We start from the raw sequence: 20,299 nt of genomic DNA on the forward strand, positions 1-20,299 counted from the left end.
GGTGGCATTCCTGGTGGTCAGAGTGGAGGTAGAGGTGGTGGTGGTGTAGATGCAGGTGGTGGTGAGCCGCTCTGGAATTGGCCCTCCGCTCACCGCAGCCCGTGCGTAAGAACAAAACGCCCCGCCGGGCCGTGGGTCTGTTGCAGAGGGACTGCTGTGGCCCACGGGCTGTGATGGGCTGACTTGGAGAAGTCAGTCTCCAGACCTTTCTTCTGGGTCTTAGGCTGAAAGCTCCACCAATCCTGCTCGGCATCCCAGCCACACACACGCCTCCGGTGACAGACGGTGGGGCGGGAGGCGCAGGAGGTGCCTTGGCATGCAAGGCCGGGCCCAGAAGGAGAGAATCCAACCGCTGGGCCGCCGGTGTCTCCTGCTCTCTCTGCAGGCTTGCTTTCCCTGGATGAGGCCGACAGATGGGATCGCGTGACGCTTTCCCGAGCGTGATATTTCCAAGGTTTATCCACATGGTCACACAGCCCAGGGTTTCATGTCTGCTTCTCGCCAAATAAGATTCCATTGTGTGGAGGTGCTATGTTTGATGGATCCATCCATTGGTTGATGGGTCATGGTGAGGATGGTGAGGAGCCTTAGAATATCCCCCAGTGAGGCACCCATGACCTTGTGCAATCCCCTCACCTCCAATGTGCCCTGCACCTGGTGGAGGCTTCTTGTAACTGTAGTACGTGTGTGGGAGAATACATTTATATCTCAACATTTTTGCGTGCGTAATGTCATTCCATTAATCACATCCATCATGTTGTCCAACCACTGTTCTGTCATTCTTATGAATGGACATTGAGTCCATTGGGACTCCAGAGGGTTTGCAAAATGGTGATCTTTACGAAGCGGATAACCAACCTGTCTCTCGCGTGTCTCTGGATGGGCTGCAGTTGACGACGGTTTCAACGAGCAGTCAAGGTTTACCTGTGTCTACCACCCCAGGACTCCTTGTTATGGAAAACGGCAAACGTTAGGGACTGTCCCATCCAAGGTCCAAGGTGAGGCCTTAAAACTTTGACACAGGGCGGGCAAGGTGGAGGAAGGAAATAAGATACAGGGTGGAGACCAGCTGGAGGCTCGTCACCAGATGGGGGGGGACACAAGCTGAAGCTGGTGGGAGAAGAGGAGAAGGAAGGTGCCCACAAGACAGAGGGTGGACAGAGGTGGTGGAGGGTGGGGACAGGTGGAGGACAGACACAGAATGGACACTGAAGACAAGATGGATGGGGTTCGAGATGAGAGGGAAGAGGGATTCCATGAATGAAGGGTTGCCACCAGATGGAAGGTCATATAGGACGGAGAATCGGCAGAGGATGGGGAGCAGACAGAATGGGGAGTAGAGACAAGGTGCAAAGTAGATCCGGGTTGAAAGATAAATATGAATGGAGTGTAGACAGAGAATTGTGGGTAGAGACCAGATGGAGATGGGTTACAAGAAAGAGGGTGGACACAGGTAGAGGGCGGACTCGGGTGGAGGGTGGATGCAGGATGGTGGGTGGGTCCAGGATGGGGGTGGAAATAGGATAGAGGGTCTAGACAGGATGGAGGGTCACATGGGATGGAGGGTGGGGCATACAAGGGTAAGTCAGCACTGTAGCAATAAAACCCTAGGACCCTCTACTTAACAAAAACGTCAAAGGTGGCACTCTTGTTCCTCCGTGTCTCCTCCTCCATCAGCTGCACAGGCTTCTGGGGACAGTGTTTTCCAGGTCTCGGACCCTCCTTCAATAGCCCCTGCTCTTCAATTTACACCCGGAACAATGGCACTTGAGCGTCCTCAGGGGACTCCAATCGTGTTCCTTTTCGATACAACTTGGGTTTGGGGAATTTTTTTTTTAGTCTAAAGGGCAGGATCGGGACGTAAGGCGGATGAGAAATCCTCGCAGGACCGCCCTGGCTGCTCTCAGGGAGTGAGCCAACGCTTTGTCCTCGTGGAGAAATCATCCCCGGTACAGCTTTCCTGGACTGTTTTCGCCAATGCAATTTCCAGGTTTCTTGAAACTGCTTCCTGTGCCCCCATGAACAATCTGTGTCCTTCGGGGAAAACTATCAAGAGTCCATTTGAAAGAAAAAAATTTAAGCAGCGGTTCTCACCCTGTGGGTGGCCACCCCTTTGGGGGTCAAACGACCCTTTCACGGGAGTCGCCCGATTCATCACAGTAGCAAAGTGACAGTGATGAAGTAGCAACGAAAACAATTTTATGGTTGGGGGGGGTCACCACCACATGAGGAAATGAATGAAAGGGTCGTGGCATCAGGAAGGTTGAGAACCACTGTTTTAAAGAAATAAAATAATCACCATAACCCCCTGACCTGACCTCTCTGCCCTGAATTTCACTGGCCCGGCAGATCGCCTCCAAAGCCACCATCTTCTACGGGATGAGGGATGGAGGCGGTACCAGGTAAGGGGAGTAAGAGATGCTGCTGTCAGATGGTAGAGACCTTTATTTCAAAGAGAAAGCATCAAGATGTGAAGCTGTTGTCCCTTCGGAGCATAGTCATAAGCCCCAACACGTGTGCCAGCTACAACCCGGTCCATGACAGCCTTCCAGTTCCACAAAGGCATCTTCCTCGGCTTCCGTCTTGCTTAAAACATGGTGGGAAGATCGGCTGTTGGGGCCAGCTGACCTCTGTGCGACGCTCTTGGTCCCAGCTGAGCCGGACGCTGGTGGAGGCCAAGATGTTGGCTTGAAATCGGAAACGACCCACCATGGGAGACCCCCGTGTCCATGGCTCTCACGTCCCTGACATTGCGTATGCCTGTCTCTGGCCGTCCGAAGCCACCGATTCTCCATTCGCGGAGCTGATGGTCTTCACTCAGTGGCTCATCTTTGAGGTCCTCCCGACCATCCTTAAAATGCTCGCTCCGTCTAAAAGTCGTGATTTCGTGTGGCACAGCATTCCTGTCAATGAGTTGCAAATATTCAGAGATTCGGGAAGCTGCCCACTCGAGTTTCATTAAAGATTGGATATTAGTCCTGACACGCATATCGGTTTTTTTCCCGTGGTACCAAAAAAAAGATTCTGCTTTATTTTAAAGCACCGTAATGACATGAACGGAGATGAGTGTATTACTTGCGAGAACTTGTCTGCAGTCGCCCAGTGGTCACAGAGGCATGTTGGAACATGTGTGGTTTGAAATAAGCCCATGCATGTAAGAACTGGGACCCTAATACTTTTTACCGACCCGCATATAAGTAATACACAGCTCCGTGCATTGAAAAAGAAGAAGATGGCAAATCAACTCAGTTAACCAGCTGCATGCACTGGGTTATCGGGTATAATGGTTATGTTAACAGAGGCTACTTCAAATGGCACATGCCCCATGGGCTGGTAGTTGCTTTGACACTCACTTGTTGTTCCCACACGGGCTTCACACAGCGGCTGCAACAACGGGCTCGGGTATAGCAACACTCATGCGGTGGCACAGGCCCGGGCCGGTGTGTGCTGTTGTGGGTGGGGTCACTGGGAGGTGGAACTGACTCGACGGCACGTAACCACGCTGCCTGAAGATCCTGTTGGAGGCTGTCACAGCACGGCAAAGGGCCCGCAGCCCACGCCCTCCTCTCACACTCAACCATCGGCACATCCTGGAGGCTGGGGTACAGCCTTGTTTCCTACTGTGGTAGTCGGATGATTGCAGGTCAACTAGACACTCCTGGACTAGGGGTGGAGTCGTACCTGTCAATCAAGGGGTAGCTTGATGACACCTGCTTGGGGGTGTGGCCTTTTGTATGAGAGTGGGGGACTCTGGGAACTGCCTCTCTCTCTCTCTCTCTCTCTGACTTCACCTTCCTGCTTGCTGGGATTCTGCTGCCGCCCTGAGAGCTGCTGGTGCTGGTGCCCCACCATGTCTCCAACGACTTTGGGTCCAGGTGACTCTGCACCCAACAGCCTGTGAGCTCCCTGCTTCCTGGTCCCCTATTCTGTGTCACCGGCCTGCAGCTTCGTGAGTCTGAAGAAGGACTTATGGACTAGCATCGGACGTATGGACTTGAGTGGGACTGGGATGCCCTGTTGAAGTCAAGTGGCTTCTTATTATAAAGCTCTTTCTTATACATAGATGAGTGTCGCTGGATTTGTTCCTCCAGGACACCTGGCCTATCACACCTGCCCTCCCTCTGGACAGTCTGGGAAACCCTAGGGAGCAGCTCTGCCCTTTCCTGTCCGGGCTGTGAGTCAGAATTGACTCAAAGGCGGTGCATCACACGGCTGCTAACCAAAAGGCTGGCGGTTCGGATCCACCCAGGGAACGACGTGGCCCTCTGCTCCCGTGAAGTTGACAGTCAAGACACCCTGTGGATTGATGGGGAAGACAGTGACCCGCAGGAGCAAGAATAGAAGTCAGCGGAGCGGGTAGCTGTTGAACACAAAACAGATGATCAGAAATGGAAAAACCCCACCTAATTCACAATTCTTTAAATTTTATTTTATTTTTAACAAAAATAAAGATGAAAGGAAACTCTATGGGCAGTCCTACTGTGCCACACAGAGTGGCTCTGAGTCTGAAGCGACCCCCAGCCCCAACAACCCCCAGGGCAGGGAGCCCAGCTGTGTCCCCGGCCTGGACTCCATATTCTATAGGTGTCTCTGGTCAAGACAACTACAGCTGTTTCCAGATGCTGCCAACTGCGCCCCCTGGTGGGGAGCCACCGCCCTCCCGAGTGACCAGCGTGACCCAGGGCTAACTGAGCTGGCCTGCTTCTTAGGACAAGGGAAGGGGGGGCGCACCCCATCCAGGTCAACCTGCCTCTCACCTCCAACCTGGACCAAGGAGGCATAGCCAGCCATGCAGTCTGGTACCCCCTTGAGCCTGGTGCCTGGGCTCAGGGTCCCCCCTTCCAGCTTCCCCCCAGCCCCTGAAATGATTTGGGGAGGCAGCTGGCAGCAGGGGCGTACAGCTGCCGCTAAGTTATCCAAACGATTTATCTTAAGATTCATGCAGAATTCATTGTGCGGGGAGCCCGGGTGGGTTGGACTTTAATATTCATGTAGGTTTAGAAGAAATGTTAATCACGGGTTTGGGTAATTTGCACTTTTGCTTCATTCTCCTCCTCCCAGGCTCACATGGGCCGGCCCCCTGGCCCCCACGCGCCTCCCTCCCTCCCTGCTTCCTGGATCTGCTGCAGACCCTGAAGCAGCTGCGGTGGGCCTGCAGGCTGGGTGGGGGCTGACCTGCTGTCTCCCCACCAGCATCACCAGCACCACGGAGGCGGCCCCACTGGGTCTCAGAGGGACGGGAGGAGCCTGGCTGGGAGGGATGGGGCCGAGCTGAAGGTACTTCTGGGGCATTTTGATGAGAAATAGATAGCCTGCTACAGTCACTAGATATGTGCAAATTAGCATTGATTATTCTCAAATTTACAGCTTGGGCATTTCAAGCCCCAAACAAGGCCTCCTTTCTGCATGGCTGTCGCTTGCTCCCTGCCCGCTGATTCCCTCTGCGCTGTGACAGACTAGGGTGGGGAGCAGGCCTCCTTGTCCGAGGGCCACACCAGACGGGGCCGCAGTCAGATGGCTGTGATCCAGCCTAGGGGATGTCGTGGTTATGAGTTGGATGGCAATCCACAAGGTTGGTAGTTCAAAGCCCCCAGTGGCTCCATGGGAGAGAGCGGGACTTTCTACTCCAGTAAGCAGTTACAGGCTTAGGAACTCACGGGGACAGTTCTACCCTGTCTTACAGGGTCGCTGTGAGTCACTATGGACTCAATGAAAGTCAGGTCGATTTTTTTTAGGGGAGAAATGGGCACCACTTAGATATCTAACAGAGAGCGGAGCCTGAGGGATGGGTTACCCTGGTGGGATCCCCAGGAGAAGGGACAGCTGAGAAGTCTAGAAAGGCATTGGGGGGGTGGGGGGCAGCTCAGGAATTAGCAGGAGACAGAAGCTGCCCCCCCCCCTGCTGCCCCAGCCAGGAGGGCCAGAAGGAGGAGGCAGCTTTACTGGTCTCCAAAGCTGGTCCTGGGCAGCAGCTGGCAGAGCTGCCTGTCGGTCAAGGGCTGAGGGCACCCCGTGCAGGCCACGCTGCAGAGGTGAGGAAACACTTCGCCCATCCAGGGCCCTCACTGGCCCACCCGGCCAGGACTCAGGGGCCAAGACCAGCACCGCCCTCCTCCCCGTGCCCCTGAGAGGGCAGACCCAGCACCAACAACGACCTTGAGAGGAAATGGGCATAGGGCCAGCGTGTGGGCTCCCCCCAGACATGTCCTCTCCTTGCTCACATGTCCCCATCCTCAGGCTTGGGCAGGTGAGAGTGGGAAGGTTGCAGAGGTGACCACGCAGGAGAGCCCCCTGCCCCAGAATCCGTGGAGACCACACAGGGCTGCTTGAACGGAGGGAGACACACTCCTGGGAGTCTGGGAAAGGGCAGTGGGCTCAGACATCTTCTCCCTAGGCTCTTTCCCCTCCTGGCCCCTTCCTCCCACCCCTGCGGGGATCTGGTTGGCTTCCAACCCCAGCAGCCAGTCGTACCTGTCATTGCCTGTCAGCTTCCCCCGACGCCATGCAGCTGCCTCTGTCTGGGCGCAGAACCATGATCAAGATGTCTGGGAAAAGGGGGCCAGGAGATGAGGGATGGGCTATGCAGGTGAGGCACCGCTCCAAGTGACCACCCACACCCCGACTTCCCCCTGGCTCTTGAAGACTGGGTGTTCCAGACCCCTGACACACATGCCAAACACGCATTTTCACATGAGCACACACACACATGCATGCACACGTGCACACACATTTGCAGAACAACCCAATGCAATGTAATCACTGACAGCAATCCCTTATAGGACAGAGGAGAAGGCCTCCGTAGGGTTTCTGAGGCTATAAATCTTTATACGAGCAGGCAGCCTCATTTTGTTGGTCATCTGGGTTGACTAGAGAAACAAATCCAGGGACACTCATATATGTATAAGAAAGAGCTTTATACCAAAGGGTCATTGTATGTCAAGAAAACATCCCAGCTCGATCCAGATCATGTCCATAAGTCCGATATTAGCCCATCAGTCCAATACTAGTCTATAAACTCCTCTTCAGACTCACATAGTACATGCAATGAAGAAGAATGCATCACAGGCTGGTGGGTGCAAAGTCTTGTGGATCCAATGGCAGTGGATACATCTCCAGGGTTCTGGCTGCCATCAGTGTGGCTCCATGTGGCTGGTCAACAGGAAGACCAAGGCAGAGAGACAGCGTGTGGTCCGCTTCCAGGAAGAAAGAGAGGAAGTTCCTAGAATCCTCATGAGAAGGAGTGGTGGTGGAAGGATCACAGGGGCTCTGGCAGGGCTCTGTGTGGCTCCTCCACAGGAAGGTGAAGGCAGAGAGAGAGAGAGGATCCCAGGATCTTCTTTATGAGAAGGCCACGCCCATAAGGAGGCACCAACAGGCTGTGTGGCCTGATTGACAGCTAGACTCCGCCCATGTCTTCTTATGGGTGCCCTGTTGGCACAACAAACCTACCACAGAGACCTACACCAAGAGTAGAGTCAGAGAAAGGCAATGCGCTTCCTTGTATAAAATTTTCTCGAGAAAAAGAGGCATCTGGACCCCCTACCCCGCTCAGTACTGTGGCCTACGGTCAGTGCTGTAAGGAAGATTCACCGGAGTGTGGCGAGAAGGCCCTCAGGTCACGTCATCCTGCCACTTGGCAGCAGGATGAGAATTGTTGGCTAATCGTGGAGTCCAGACTACAGAGAATGGTCATCCCCGTGCAGAAGGTGCTGGCCCAGCTAAGCTGGAGCTGAGACGGGCAAAGGCCTCCCGGGGAGGCGAGAGGGAGATGGTGAGCATTCTGAGTAGTCTAGCAAATCAACTGTGTTACAAGTGCTGGGTGACGCTGAGGAGAAAGGGAATCCCGGAACACTCCATGGAGCTCACGCCGAACCTGTGTGTGGGCCAAGAGGCAGGTGTGCACACAGAGCCAGGGGACCCTCACTACGTGGTCTGAGATCAGGCCTGTATCTGCTCACCATCCGTATTCAGCCTGTATGTTGGCTGAGCAAATGATACGGGAACCTGGACTGTGGGAAGAATGCGGCATCGGGATGGGCGGAATGCTTATTAACAGCATCCTGCAGTATACAGGGGACGCACCCTGCTTGCGGAAAGCCAGGAGGACTGGAAGTGCTTGCTGGTAAGCTCAAGGATTGCAGCTCCCTGCAGAGGAAACCCAAGTCCTCACACCTGGACCAAGAGACGACATCCTAACAAAGACATCCTAACAAACGGAGAAAAGATCAAAGCTCTCAGTGACTTCGTTTTGATTGGACCTTCCATCGGTGCTCATGGAAACAGTGATCAAGGATTCAAACGAAAAAATGCATTGGGCAAATCGGCTGCACAAGACCCCTTTAAAGGGTTGAAGGGCAAGGATGTCCCTTTGAGGACTGAGCTGTGCCTGACCCGAGCCAGGCTATTTCCCATCGCCTCACGTGGGAGCTGAACAGTGAAGGAGTTGAGGTGTTTGGATCACAGTGCTGGTGGAGAACTTTGAAAGGACCGTGGACTACCAGAAGAGCAAGCAAGTCTGTCCTGAGAGAAAGACGTCGGCACGCTCCCAGGAAGGGAGGGTTATGAGACTTGGTCTCATGCACTTGGACACGCTGTGAAATAGTTGAGGTTTATTGTGCCAACCTGGCCGATAAACACAGGTGGGGTTAATTGAAGGGCAGAGAGACAAATGACTCCGTGAGCCTCGCCTTTCGAGTTCTCGGGTCTCTTGCTTTGTGATGGTCGGAGCAGGGTGCAGCTGCCTTAGCCAGTTCCCTGCTTCAGCTGGCAAAGCTCACTTCCTGTAAGACATCCCTGAGGAGAAGCCGCATGGACCTACCTCGATGCAGCCCTGGGTGCTGGAGCAGCTGTGTGGAGACCCCTGCCAGCCCTGAGATGCTTATACATTCACTGATTCAGCTTTCCTCCTGCAGTCGGCGTCATTGCATGTGTTTTGTGAGATGGAGGAGGAATTTGAAGATCGGTGTAGGACAAGTGGGCTAATGTTGAACTTACGGGCTTGGACAGCACTGGATTGGGATGCTGTCTTTTTTTTTTTAATAATCATTTTATTAGGGGCTCATACAACTCATCACAATCTGTACATACGTCATCTGTGTCCAGCACTTTAGTACATATGTTGACTTCATCATTCTTACGACACCCACTCTCCACTTGAGCCCCTGGTGTCAGCTCATTTTTCCCACTCCCTCCTCCCCCCGTACCCCCGATAATTTATAGTTTATTATTATTTTATCATATCTTACCCCATCCCACGTCTCCCTCACCCACTTCTGCTGTCCGTCCCCCAGGGAGGAGGCCACATGTAGACCTTGTCGGGATGCTGTCTTAATGTACACTTACCCTTTACATAAAACTCTCTCTTATATGCATATGAATCCCTGTGGGTTTGTTTCTCTGGTCTACCCAGACTGACACACGTTCTCAGGAGAGAAGGGTCCCGGAGGAGCACATCATGTTGGTACAGTAGCAGGGCAGGGAAAACGAGGAAGGTGCTCGATGAGAGGGTAGACACGGGTGGCAACAGGGGACTCAGAGGTAGCAACTGTCGTGAGAACAGCGCAGTGTTTCCTTCTGTTGTGCATAGGGTCTCGATGGGTTGGAACGGATCCCACGGTTCCTAACAACAGTGGCAGCAAATAAGTGGAGAGAGAGAGAGAGAGAGAGAGATGCACTCTATTCACATCCCAAGCTGGAAGATGGGGCCAAATAGTCAAAATCTGTTCAGGCTGGAAGGTCAGGCATCTAGGGGTCAGGTTCCCTTTCTGTCGCTTACTCAGTGGGTGACCTGGAGGGAGGTGCGCTCACTCCCACCTCCGCACCAACAAGCCCCTCCAGCCAGGATCGCCTCTGATAGTCTCCGTCTGCCTGGAGGAGGAGGAGAGACTCAGACTTCTAATCAGGGCTCATCACCAACAAACGAGGAGGACTGAGCTCTCTCCTGGCCCTGACCCGCCAAGCCAAGGACGTCCCCCACCCACCGTCCCCTCCACCTCTGTGGGGGAAGAGGAAGGAGCATCTCCCGGGTGAGGGTGCACCACTCTAGGGGTGCTTCCATTCAGGGGCTCCCCAGCACTGGTCCCATTGGAAGACCTCCAGGCACGTAGCCCATACCACCTCTACCTCCAGGCCACCCACAGAGGCGGGGACACAACCTCACCCCAGTTAGGCCCTGCTGCTCTGCTCACCCCACCCCTGCTTGCCCTGAACACAAGGCAAGTAGGGCAGGGTGATGCCGTGCCCGGGGCCAGCACGGAGGGAATCCTTGCTCTCAGGGCTGGAGGGTCTCATGCAGGGGGCTGATCTGATCCTAAGAACTGCAGTTACAGACAAGGACACCGAGGCCCAGCGGGTAAATTGAGATCAACGGGCCTCCGAGGAAGTCAGCCTCAGGGCCAGAGCTGGGGGGCAACTTGTCCAGCTCCCAACCCATCACCTGACCCCAGGCCCCCTACACCCCCTCCTCCAGAGCCATCCCCTCAGGGCTAGATGATCAGGCGGTGGCAGCAGGAGAAGGCAGTGGGTGTCAGGCTCCTCAACCTGTGGCTGCTCCTTCCTGAGCTCCCATTAATCCCCGGAGCTTCCGGTGCTCTGTCCCCAAAAGTGCAGGTGTCGGGGGATTGGGATTGAGCAGGGAGGCTGGGAGTGGAGGGGGCTGAATAAGGAGGGGATTGCCGGGGGACACCAGGAGCGCTGTGATCTCAGCTTAGAGGATCAGGGCTCAGACCCAAACCTGTCCTTTCCTTAGGGGAAACCGACATGCTGCCTTCAATGAAGGCCTTCACTGGCACGTGTGCAGGGAGTTCAATGCTCTCTCCTCAGACTCGGAATCCCTTGATTCCATCTCCTCCAAGCTGGCAGCCAAGAAAGAGCATCACAGGGCTCATCAGGAATGAGAAGCCAGCCTTGGATGGCCCTGAGAGTCCTGAGGTCGATTGGCTTCCAGTAGGGCCTGGGGCCACCATTCTCCATGACACCATGCCTCTGAGCGCCTGGTCCTTTGCCTGTGCAGCAGAGAAGCAGTGTTGCTGAACCACCACCAGAGGACTGGCTCCCAACCACACCGATGGGCTCTTTCCCTGTGTAGCTCACACACCGACCTGAGTCTCGCTGAATGGAAGCCGGTGTGTGAGCAGGGTCTGCTCTTTCTGGGGGAGAATCTTGTTTCCTCCCCTTTGTGTAGCTTCTAAGAGCCTCATGAGGAACCCTGGTGGCATCGTGGTTGCCCGTTGTGCTGTTAACCACAAGGTCAGCAGTTCGAATCTACCAGCTGCTCTGTGGGAGACAGAGGAGGTTGCCTGCTCCCATAAAAAGTCCCAGTCTCAAGGGGGCAGTTCTACCCTGTCCTATAAGGTCGCTATAAGTCGGCACTGACTCGATGGCAGTGAATTCCTTGGTTCATGGGCCCTGTGTAGACTAAGTTCTCTAGAGAAGAAAAACGGGGTGTGTACACACACACATTTCTTTATACATATATCTTTCTTTATACATAGCTATCTATATCTACCTAAAGAAAGACCTTTATATGTAGGAAGCAGTGTTCGCACAACTTCAAAAGCAGTTAACTCCCGTCTGTTCAAGTCCAAGGACTAATGTTCAAGTCCAAGTCCCTGGACTCATGTCCAGGGCTGATGAACCAGAGAGCAGGCAGATGGGTCAGGAAGCAGGGAAACCACAGGCCGTGGAGCTGGAGGAGGAGGATGAACTCAGGGCAGCAAGGAAGGCCGGTGGCTGTTCCTGACTCTCGTAGCAGCTGGACTGGCACAACAGGAAGATGGCCCAGGCAACCCTGCAGGTTCGGGGCTGCAGAGTAGGAACCGCCAAGGTCTGTCCAGGCACCCAAATCCAGATGCTGGTATGCGGTTTGCAGCTGCTCAGACCTGTGCATCCTTGTGCCCCGTTACAGATACCTGTGCAGATGTTCACCTGCTGGCATACACATGTGAACACACACGGCCCCTGGGTGGGCACATCCACTCCCATCAGACCCCACCCACAGACAGAGTCAGGTCACTGCCAGCTTCCACAGCCCCTGAACAACCCCAGCTGCACCCACCCTCCCGAACAGCCATCAGGGGGTCCCAGGGAGTCCCTTCAGTCTGCACTCTGCACCCCGGTCCAGTCCTGGGGGTCGCCCGCCTGACTCATGCAAGGAGAGCCCCGGCTCCATGGATTGGCCCTGCAACTCCCCAGCCGGAGCTGTGCCTCAGCTGCAGGGAAGTACTTGTAATTTATGGAGTGTCTGATTTTTAATCAGTTTTTTGTTCCTGTGCTGTAATTGTCCTAATTAGATATACATATTCTGATGAAGGTTTTTCCAAAATAAAAATTGTAATCGAATCTTGCTTGACATTCTTCTCACCCACTCGCTCTGATCCAAGCTGCTAGTGCTACCAAGTCTAGAATCGGGCAGAGGGTTGGGCATGCCGTGCCCCCGCGCTGGGCCAGGGCCGAAGAGCCCCGAAGAGCCCCCTGCTGGGTACCCTCGAGCCAGGAAACAGGTTCTCCTGGTCCAGCAAGGTGAAGCAGTCCACCCCTGGACCTCCTAGCCTTTTCCAGTGCTCAGGTGCTAGGGGCACCCCTCTCTGCCTATGTGTCAGCCCCGGGGTCCCTTCGATGCTCTTAGAGAAGTGGGGTCCCCCACACAGGCCCTGGGGGCTAAGACTGGCTTCTGTCTTCCCCCACCTCACTGTGTGATCATGACTCCTGCCATTTGTCAAGGGTCAATGGTCTGCCAGGCCCCGGGTTCCGTGCACAGGGTCCCTAATCTGCAGGCCAACCCCCGGAGGGGAGTTTATAGAGGAGGAAAGCTGAGGTGGGGATAGAGCCATGGGATTCAATTGCTCAAGGTCACACAGCAACAAGGGTGAGCCCTACCATCCTGGATGTCTGCCCTCCTGGGAGGCCCGGAGCAGAGCTGCATCTCCCCACTAGCTCCCTCCCACTAGAGGACCCACACTGCTGAACGCCTGGCCCTCTCCCTGGTGGAGGCCTCATGCTGCACCCAAGCACCTCCCACAGCTGCCTGAGAGAGAGGCTTCTGATCCGAAGCTCTGGCCTCGCACACGTGTGATCTGGGCCAGGGACCTCATGTGGGTCTGTCTGATGCCTGTCTTCATTGGACCTGCAAGCCCAGGCCTGGGTATCGCTGTGTCTAACAGGTGTCAGCTCTGATTTGCAGGGTCCGGGACTCCAGGGAGGCCCCCGCAGCAAACAGACCAGATCAAAAGATTCACGTGAAAAACTGCCTGGACTTGTTATTAAGCTGTTGTGTCTCTGCTCTGAGGCTGCCCTGCTGGGGCTGGGGCTGGAGCTGGGGCTCTGGCAACCACAGGTGGGCTTTGCCCTGCCAGCAGGGGCATGAGAGCCCGGTTCCTTCTTTTTTTTTATTTTTTTAAAGTAATCATTTGTTCTGTAACAGAATTAAAAATACTGCCTTTGGACAAAAAATAAATCACAAAAAACTATCCCTACAGAAAAACTATTTACAAATCACTCAGAGAAAGGCTTACAATCAGCATATCTATATATGTACATATACATGATGTTTGAAATGAACTTGTAAGTCATTCAAGACCCCAAGTTCACCTCAGTTTTACTTTTCCTCCTTTTATCACCACTCAGAGGAGTAAGTAGATCTGAGCAGCAAAGTATTTGGAGGGTAAGCCCGGTTCCTTCTTATCTCCTTTCTGTCCCCCTCAATGTCCCCTGGCCAGTCTGACCTGAATGTAAGAAAGCTAAAAACAAGCCCCTGGCCATTTCTGACTCACAGAGACACTGTGATAGGACCGCCCCTATGGGCTCCAGAGACTGTAACTCTTTACATGAGTAGAAAGTCTACTATGGAGTAGCTGGTGGTTTTGAACCACTGACTTTATAGTTACAAGCCCAATGTATAACCCACAATGCCACCAGGCCTCCAGGCTGTAAGTGGTACTGGAAGATAGGGTTCCTCGCTGGACAACTATCTCTCAGCCACAAATCAATACCCTAGGAAGGGAGCTTGCATTTTGACTGGCTCATTCACCATGTCTGCCTGTCTGGACATGGCGTTGATCAGAAATGCTTTGATATCAGAAATACATGAGACCCCGGCCCCTGGCTAGGGCAAGTAGCTGGTGATTAGCTGCTTACCTACAGGTGGCTGGTTCAAAGCCACTTGGGGTTCCATGGAACTGCTTCCATAAAGGTTAAACCAAACCCACGCCATCAGGTTAATTCCTACTCATAGTGACTCTAGAGGAGAGGGTAGAATACCCCTGTGGCTTTCCAAGACTGTAACTCTTGGAGCCAATGGTGGTTTCAAACTGCTGACCTTGAAGTTATCACCCCAATGCATAACCTACTCTATCGCCAGTGAGGTTTGGGAGTCTATAGAAGACCCAGGAGAAGATCTGGCTGGGCCCTGGCTACCATGCCCCCAGGTAGGGTCCAGACACTACTGGCCACCCACCTCTTTCACTGTCAAGACTTGGATTCAGGCCCTCTGAATAGCAGGGGGGCAGTGGGGGAGGGGCCGGGGTAGTCCAGCCCTAGCTGGGCTCATGCAAGGCTTCCGGGCAGGCAGATTGCCTACAGTCAGGGCAACCGGCAGGAGCTCAGGGGAGTCACCAAGGTTCCATGCCACCTGGCAATCTGGTGGGTTCAAACTGCTGGCCTTGCAGTTAGCAGGCCATCATGCAATTGACCCCACCACCAGGGCTCGAAGAGTGTATGGAGCAGTCTACTCTGTCATGCAGCGGGCCGCCAGGAGTCCGCTTCAACCCAAGGACCGTGAGTCTGTCTGGGGCTGAGCCGTGCATGTCAGAGGCCACCCAGCGGGGAGGGGGACAGGCGTCAAGGGGATATGACCATGTGTGCATTCGACATAACAAGTGAGCAGCAAACGTCTACATCCGGCGACGGGTGCAGAGGAAACATGCAAGCTGTAGCAGGCATGGCCCCAGACGCCAGACCCTTGGAGGTCTGACTGATGCCATGAGGTTGGCGTGAGCAAAGCCAGATGCCCCTCCGACACGTGTGACTGGTGTGTGCAGGGGGGGACTCAGTGTGATAAAGGCCAGGCTTAGGATCCTGGTACCCCCAATATTCCTTTTGTTTTATCACAGGGCACCATCCTAAGGAGCTCGGGTGGCACAGTGGTTTGCATGCTGGGATGCTAAGTCAGTTGTTCAAAACCACCAGGAGAAAGATGAGGTCTTCAACTCCCGTCCAGATCGCCCTGGGAAACCCACGGGAGCAGCTCTGGCGGCTAGGAGCGGGCAGCGACTCGAGAGCAGGGAGTCTGGTTTGGGTTTGGGCATCAGCGTCAGGAACCCATAGTTGCCATGTGTTACTCCCCTGGTCCCTCTCTTGACAGTCTCTCCCTGGACCAGGGTCCTGGGCCTTCCTTCTCCAGCCTTAGGCAGGCACAAGACCACGAGTCCACCCTCATCGCCCAGATTCAGCGCAGTGGTCATCAACTAAAGAAAGGCTCTATGTGCCCAGAATGTATTTCGGGATTCCAGGGCAACTGAACCTTTCCCACTGGGGGTGAGGAGCTGGGAGACTATGAGTTGAGGGCTGCTTGTCTTCCATGTCACATGGACAGATGCTTCTGCAGAATGAAATCAAGCCAAAAGTAGGCAAGGGAAGGATGGCCAGGCTCCTGTGCTATCCCAGAATCCCTTGCAGCTGCAAAGGACGGGCTCCCATGCTATCCCAGGATCCCTTGCAGCTACAAAGGACAGGCTCCCATGCTATCCCAGAATCCCTTGCAGCTGCAAAGGACAGGCTCCCATGCTATCCCAGAATCCCTTGCAGCTGCAAAGGACAGGCTCCCATGCTATCCCAGAATCCCTTGCAGTTCCTGACCACCGCCACTACCCCCCTCGCCCCTCCCCTGCATTCCCTGGAGTAGATGATGTTGCCTTTCCAGCCTTTGCAAACAGTGCTTCCTGACTAAGGCACTGGCTCCGCGCGAGGTCAGGCCAGGCTCACCTGATGTACACCCCTCCCTTCTCCCGCAGGAGCAAACCGAAACAAGGGTTTGTCAGGAGAACTGACTGGGGAGTTTCTCTTAAGCGTGCAGACTCCTGGGCCCAAGCCCAGAATTGCTGGCGCGGAATCTCAGAGGAGGGCTCCCGACTGCTGACCCCTGCAGCCTGCACACAGGCAAATTTCCCATTGGCCAGCTGACAGGTGGGGCTCAAGCCCCTCTCTTGAATGTGGTGTCCAGCTTTGAAAGGGACATTGAAGGGCATGGACAGGAGGCGATCCGGCCAACAAGAGCACTCTGGCCCTCCCTCTGACCGCTGCTCCGAAATCGGGTGTTGAAGCGGGTGGGGGAACTCGTGAGGGACGCGCTCAGGGCCTTCGGCAGCGTGAAGGCTGTCGTGTGGAGAGGAGCAGATGGCCTTTGCTGGAGCCCCGGAGGGCAGGCCTTTAACCAAGGGCATCCTGGTGCCAGATCCTAGCTCGATAGGATGAAGAACTTGCCGCCAATTAGAGCTGCCCTGAAGTGGAAGGGCGGCCCCAGAGGTATCGGCTTGCCTGCTTGCTGTGCACGCCCATCAGCACCCACCATCTGCCAGGGGCTCCGGCCAGGACTATGACACTGGACAGGTGGTGGGCGGACTGCCCTCTCCTTGCCAAGATTCTTCAGTTCTAGAAAACGGTCTGGGGACAGCGACGGCCCATGTACCAGAGGAGCTGTTCTGTAGCAGAACAGCAGGAAGGAGAGGGGCAGAGGGCCACTGACATGAGAGGGGGGCCGGAGGGCTGCCTGGGAACCCGCTCCCTCCAGCACCGCCTCGCAATGCAGCCTGGGAAGCATCCGCTGTCTGTAACGTGGCTGTTTCCCTAAAGGGGCAAAGGTCTTGGGTGTTTCCACTTCAGATTTTACAAAGGAAGGGCCGGCCAGCTTGGCTGAGCCCTGAGAACGGCTAGCCTCCTCATCAGGAAGAAACGTGAGCAGTGGGAGGAGAGGATGCCGCCACAGGCGGAGTGTGGTTCACAGTCCAGGGGGCAAGATGGCATCATCATCTGTCCCAGTCTCCCCAAAACCAAGACGCAGACTGATGGCATCGAGTCTGTCCTGATTCGCAGCCTCTCTGTCGGACAAGGTGGAACTGCCCCCGTAGGTTTCCAAGTGTGTTGCTCCAGGTAGACTAGAGAAAGAAAATTCATAGACACGCATGTATAAGAAAGAGCTTTATGTAAAAGAGTAATTGTATATTAAGCAAACATCCAGCCCAGTCCAGATCAAGACCATACGTCTGATATTAGTCCAATACCAGCCTATAAACTCCTCTTCAGACTCATAAAAACACATGCAATGATGCTGAATGCAGGAAGATCACAGGCCAGTGGTGGAAAGTCTTGTGGATCCAGTGTCGGTGGAGGTATCTCAGTGCTGGCATGGGTCTCCACGTGGCTCTTCAAGCTCCAGGGCTCTGGCTGCCATCAGCGGAGCTCCAGGTGGCTTGTCAACCGGCATGTCTGACATGGAGAGAGTGTATCTGGCCTCCAGTGAGCTGTTTATCTCCCTCGCACCTCCAAATGAGGCCATCAGGCTGCACCCTGATTGACAGGCTAAACTCCACCCCTTTGCAAGTTGACGGGAGATGATGTGATGACTGTAACACTTGTTGGAAGCGGGAAGCCTCATCTTTCTCCCGAGGAGCCAAGGGTGGATTCTAACTGCTGACCTTGTGGTGGGCAGCCCAACACGCAACTAACTCCCTGTGCCACGGGGCCCACTCCTTCTAGGCAGACTCAAACCTCCAACCTTTCCATTAGCAGCCAAGCACAGTAATGGACTGCACCTGCTGGAGGTGCGGGGAAGAGAGGTGGAGGGGCAAGGAGGGATGAGGAAGGGGGTGAGGCGAGGTCTTCATCAGTTATGGGCACCTGTGCTGTCCGCCTCTTCCCCTGGCCTGACTCTTCATCCTCCCTCCGCTCCTGGCCATCCTCCAGGCAGCCCACCACTCCTGCGCTCCGGGCTCCTCACCCACAACACCCTTCCTCTCCTCCACCTGCTCAGCTTCCTCTTCCGGGAAGCCCTTGCAGCCCACCCACCCAGGGTCCTCCTCTGTGCCCGCATCCTGATTGGGTATCTCTGATCTTGTCCTCTCAGCCCCTCAAGGGCGCAAACTGGGTGTTGATTGTGTTCACTGGGGCCACCCAGGATGCATCTGGACTGAACCACAGCAGCCAGGCATGGGGAGGCCCTGTCCCCAGGGGGGCATGTCAGCTTTCCCTCTCCCTCCTCATCGCCTGCCAGAAGCCAACCCCTCTCTGGAAGCCAGTATTTATGGGGAATAAGCCGAGCCCATCAAACCCCGAGGTGAGATACCTCTTAAAATAAATATGCTGCCCAACAAGTCAATCCATCCCGTCGCGATGGGCTGAGCTGGCAGCAGGGAAGTATCGCAGGAGCGAGGGAGGGTAGGGGGGTAGGGGCGCGGCCTGGGCTCTTAGGAACTATGAGGGATGGGGACCAGCGCTCCCCCTCATTTGGCACCGACAGGGCACATCACTCTTAGGTTGCTCTGCCTCTGACTACGGCCGAGAGGAAGCGGGTCACTGGAAAGGCTGGCTTTGGAGTGGCAGAGACGGACGGAGCGTGCAGATGCCTTCCCACCCAGTGGGGGGCGAGGAGCCAAGGCCATTGGAAGGGTACATGGCCCCTCTGGGCCCTGGCCTCCTGGAAGGGAGCTGGGAGACAGAAGGAGACAACACTGAGGTAGACGGGGTCTGGTCCAGGGAGCGATAGGGGGGTTCCCCCAAAGCTGCCAGGCCCCCTGCCTAGAGTCAGAGCCACCTCAGGAGACCCCACTGTCAGTCCATGGCAGAGTCTTCTCAGGGGACTGAGGGTCAGGTGGGGTGGGCAGGGCCATGGAAGCCCCACGGTCAAGGCTGAGGAGCAAAGAAACCAACTGGCCCTTTTCGCCAGGGTTGCAGCCAATTCCTCTTGCCAGAGGGGGGGTCTCCGGAGGAGGTCTCCAGAGGTGTGGGTCTCCGGAGGAGGTGTCCAGAGGGGGTCTCCTGCCCACTGCTACCAACTTCCTCCTAACAAAGCTGCAGGCACAGCAGAGATCACACCCCACCCTCAGAGGGGAAAATACGAACAACACTCAGCCCCCTAGAGCCCACGGCGCTGACTCCTAGTCACCCTGGACAGGGCAGAACTGCTCCTGTGAGTTTCCAAGAGGGACACTCTGCCCGAACAGACTGCCTCCTCTTTCTCCTGCAGAGCGGCTGCAGGGGGTCCATCTGCTGACCCCCTGCTTGACAGCCAACACTCGATCCACTCCGACACCCCCCAGCGCACCCAGTCTACACACATGTGCGCAGGCTCACATCTGCACCCACACCTGCACACGCACAGACACATGCGTCCAAACCGCCCCTGCAGATCCGAAGTTCAACATCCCCAGGCCCACGGAGGAGCAAAACCAGCCTGCCTTCCTTGACAACCTGGATGCCAGAAAGGGCGGGCCAGATTTGGCAGGACCCAGGAGACCATAACCCCTGGGTGGTGCACACGGGTCACAGGTGAGCTACTAACACCGAGGCTGGAGGTTTGAGGCCTCCCAGAGGTGCCTCAGAAGAAAGGCCTGGCAACCTGCTTCAGAAAACTCAGCCACGGAAAATCATGTGGAGCCCAGTTTGACTCCAACCGAGCTGGCCTGGACACCAAGTGGGCTCAACAGCAGCTGGTGAAGCAGGAGGCGAGCAGGAGAGTGGGCAGGGCACGTGCCCCATGTCTTAAGGACCCACAAGCCAGGTTCTTGGTACCTGTGCCCATCATGTCTGCAGAGAGAGGTGTGAGAGGGAGCCCGGTGGACGTGAGGGCCCCACCCCTGCTTCTTTCCCCCAAGTCCAGTCTACCAGCGGGATGGAGAGGGAAAGAAAGCCAGGCTGCAGCCTAGGAGCCAGCTTCTGCCTTTGATCTGCCCAGCTTCAAAAGGGTAGTTCAGGTCCTCCTGGGCCATCCTGGCGGGAGGGGAGGGTAGAGGAGAGGCAAGGGGAAGAGAGGAAAGAGCGGCAGGCAGGCAGGCGGCGGGCAGCCTCTGCAGCTTGCACACCAGGTAATGAAATGCAATTAAGGCTGCTGGCGCTTCATCTCCCTCCTTCCCCCCACTGCCCCCTCCCACCACCTCGCGCTGTGAATTGGCAAAGGATGCTCGGAGCTGCATTTCTCCAGCATCGTGTGACCTTGAGCGCCTGGGCAAACCACACTCACCCCCAAGGACTGCCTGCCCCCCGACCTCTAGGCCCGAGTCTGCATCTCTTTTCTGAAGACCGCACCAGATCC

Source organism: Echinops telfairi, unplaced genomic scaffold (assembly GCF_000313985.2).
Source record: "Echinops telfairi isolate 266 unplaced genomic scaffold, ASM31398v2 ScPeMD7_7458;HRSCAF=8496, whole genome shotgun sequence".
In the NCBI taxonomy this organism is placed as follows: domain Eukaryota; kingdom Metazoa; phylum Chordata; class Mammalia; order Afrosoricida; family Tenrecidae; genus Echinops; species Echinops telfairi.